Source organism: Myotis yumanensis, unplaced genomic scaffold (assembly GCF_028538775.1).
Source record: "Myotis yumanensis isolate MYYU_CA2020_CCGP unplaced genomic scaffold, mMyoYum1.0.hap1 SCAF_1, whole genome shotgun sequence".
NCBI classification, from domain to species: Eukaryota; Metazoa; Chordata; class Mammalia; order Chiroptera; family Vespertilionidae; genus Myotis; species Myotis yumanensis.
The window spans coordinates 6,474,287-6,477,754 of NW_027223752.1; the positions used below are offsets into that span (position 1 = coordinate 6,474,287).

The 3,468-nt window shown below is 58.0% G+C and overlaps 1 long non-coding RNA gene across 1 annotated transcript; it reads left to right on the forward strand.

Annotated features, from left to right (window-relative positions):
* The first annotated feature begins 726 nt into the window (after positions 1-726).
* Positions 727-1,529, forward strand: LOC139001386 (uncharacterized). Its single transcript, XR_011469984.1, has 3 exons — positions 727-897; positions 1,059-1,149; positions 1,493-1,529. It is a non-coding gene; the product is annotated as an uncharacterized lncRNA (long non-coding RNA).
* Positions 1,530-3,468: the final 1,939 nt, after the last annotated feature.

Below are 3,468 nucleotides of genomic sequence, written 5' to 3' on the forward strand. Positions count from 1 at the left end.
CATGGGAGACTCCCCACGGCCTGAGAACTCCTGTTGTCACCATGTAGCCATCTCCCCGCCCCGGGAGACAGATGGGATTAACAGATTGTAACTATTGTCTCTTGTTCTTCAGCAAGGTACGCCAGGATCTGCGTGTCCCCTCGGGCCGCCGCAGGAAGGGAACGTGCGAGGTCCGCAAATACCCGCCGAGTTCTGCTTTGTTTAGAAACCAAGCTTGCTTGGGGTATCAGTGAGAACGGTGCTCAACCACGTGTGCCTGGGAACCCAAAATAACGGTGACTCAGACACAAGAGAAATCTATTTCTCCTTCGCATTAAAGAAATCCCGGCGTAGGAAATACGGGACTGGTGTGGGGGACACAGGGACATCAGGAACCTGGGCCCATCCTAGCTTATTGCTGCCCCAGGGGACCCTCACAACCTAAGATGGCTGCTGGAGTTCCAGCCATCACACCCATGCTCCAGACAGCAGGACAGAGGAAGGATTAAAGAAGGGTGTGCGCCCTGGTTGGTGTTGCTCAGTGGTTAGAGAATCGGCCCTCACACCAAAGGGTTGCCAGTTCGATTCCCGATCAAGGGCATGTAACTGGGTTGCAGGTTCAATCCCCGGGTTGGGGCATGTGCAGGAGGCAACCAATCGATGTCTCTCTCTCACATGGATGTCTCTCTCCTCCTCCTCCTCCTCCTCCTCCTCCTCCTCCCTTCTTCCCTTCCAGTCTCTCTAAATATCAATGGAAAACCAACCCTCAGGTGAGGATTAACAAAAGAAGGGTGTGCTTCTAAGTTTTGAAGATGAATTCCTGGAAGTCCCACAGGACACTTCTGCTTAAACTTCTCATCAAGCATTGGCCTTAAAGGATTCGCTTAGCTGCAAGGGAAGCGGGCAGGCAGTCTCCGGGTGGGTAGCAATGTCAGAGCTAAAAACCAAGGTACCATCTAAGGTCAGCTGGCAGAAGACCCCAGGGGCTCCTGAAGGGGAGCACCCGGGAACCTGTGCCCTGAACCTGGATTCGTCTCCAGCCTACATTTCTCCTCTCTGTGCCCCTGTTTCTTCACCAGCAAAACGAGATGGAAAACCCCAGCCCTGGCAACCTCACGGGATCATTGCAGAATGCTCTGCTAACTGTCAGACACTGAGCGCCATGCACAGGTGGGCATTTTTAAAGTCTAGTTTTAGTTCATCGGATAGAGAATGGAGAGACGTAGACTCCGGTGTCAGGGTCTTGGGGAGCCCCTTCTCTCTGGCCTCCGTTCCTCACTGTTCCTGGTGAGGTTGGTCCCCTGGAGGGGCCCAGAGGCTCCTGTGTTGTCTCTTCTATGAACCAGGTCTTGTCCCCCTGGAGCCTCAAGGGCCCCGAGAGGTAGGTGGGGCTGGAGTCCTCGGTGCTCTGACAGCTGCGCTGAGCCTGTGACGCTGACGCGGCCGCCCGTCCCCCTCCAGCCCTGCGTGTCGCGGGGAGGCAGGAGAGACTGTGCCGTGTTGTCGTACTCAGGACTGCCCGCTCGGGGATCACACTTGTGCTGTCTCTGACGCTAAGTGCCCTGTCGGTGAGTAAATGTTCCCAGGGGAGGCATCTGTCTTGCTTATCGGGGCTGGAGCTCAGGGATGTGTCTGTCCTGGGTGCTTGAGCTGTAAACCTCGGTAGGCGGATGGGAGAAGTGAGCCCTTCGCCATCTGTGCACTTCGTCTCCGCCACCCATGGAAGCGGTGGGTTTTTAACCCCTGAGGGCTCCCCTCTGGGCTGCCAGGGAAAACAGACTCCGGAGAGCACTGTGGAGTTGTGCCGGGATTTCCTGACATCTGGAACGGTCCCGAGGAACGTGATGGGACGCCATGTTCCGGGTAACATCCGTGGGTCCCAGAGCCCCTGGTGCAGTTCCCGGAAGGCGGGGGGGGAGGGGGGGGGGCGCGGGGAGGAGGGAGACACGCCAGCCATTCCACAAGTTGAGGGTGAGATACCACGAGGTCCTGCCTGGAACTGGACAGGGAAGCCAGGAGGACCAGGCCCAGGACCGTGGCAGGCGCGAAGAGTCTGGGCGCGTGCGGAGGGAGCCAATGGATGTGTCTCTCTCACATCGATGTTTCTCTCTCTGTGTCTCTCCCCGTCGCTTCCACTCTCTCTAAAAATCAGTGGGAAAATATCCTCGGGGGAGGATTAACAAAACAAAAAAAAAAATTTTTTTCCCCAGTTGCCTCACATTGCTCATTGAAAGGGGCCTCATTAAAGCCATCAGCTCATCACAGACTGCTCCCCGCCTCTCCCCAGCCCACCGAGAGCCACACACTTGCCCACGTGATGAGACGTGGACCGCAGTGTGGTCTGCGTTCTGGTGTCCAAAAGCAAGAACAACGAGAGCCGGCAGGTCAGGGAGAGGGACCTGTGAGTGAGCATCTACGGGCCAGAAACGGCCCCAGATGAAAGGGACGCTGCTCCTCTGTGCCCACCGCTGGGCTCACAGGTGCAGGCGCCCCACAAGCTCAGGTGGTGGGGGCTGGAGGAATCTGGAGGAGAAGGGCCCCCAGGAGTAAGGCCTTTGGTGGGAGAGGCCAGGTTCCGGTGGGCAGACCCAGACCTCGGGCAGCAGGGTCCGGGATAGCTGCCTCCGTGGTCCTGAGAACCCCCTACCCAAGACCCCTGTGGGGCCTCAGGCTAGGTCAGGCGCCTCTCCTGGGTCCCCACCGCCCCTGGGCATCCCCTCCATGACCCCAACTCCAGGGTGCCACGTTCTCGCCCATCTTCTGAGTCCCTTCCCAGGCTGGGGGCTCCGTGGGCGCAGGGGCCCCACGTGGACGTGCTCAGGATCATGGCTGAGTGAACGAGAGAGGAAGAGAAGGTTTTTTTTTCAGATCTCTGGAGGCTGGGGACGAGGACCAGGCCTGGATGGAGGAGGAGGAGACAGAAGGAGGGGGCCTCCTCCTCTGCCCCCCGCAGACTCCCTCAGCCCCAAGCGGGTGGGCCCCAGCGAGGAAGCCGGCAGACAGCAGCGTCCGGACTGCCGGGAGCCGTGACTCAGCGGCCATCTGTTATCTAATGAGAAAATGACAAGCCAATTGGCGTGTTCCCCCTTCTCTTTAATATGGCAGATCCAGAAATGTGACTTTCCTGATCTCTGTTTTAATGATTCTGACTTGCTCACTCTTAATTCTCTTAATCCAGCGGCAGCTAACGCTGTGATTTGCCCAGGAATTCCTACGGGGCTTCTTTGGATTTTGCTTGGGGGTGGGGGGCAGTTGGGTCTTTTCTGGGGGGTGGGAGGGTTTTGCCAGATTTCACCCTTCCTGACTGCCTCTGGAAGGGGCCAGTTCAATCCCAGGATTCACTGCCTGAATCACAAAGAAATGGAGCCCCACAGCACCCCCAAACCCTGCCCACTTCAGAGAGGACAGGTCACTGTGGAGGGTGACAAGCGGCCTTGCAGTGGGATGAAGCCTAAGGCCGCACTGACCCAGGCGGGCGGGTCCCTCTCC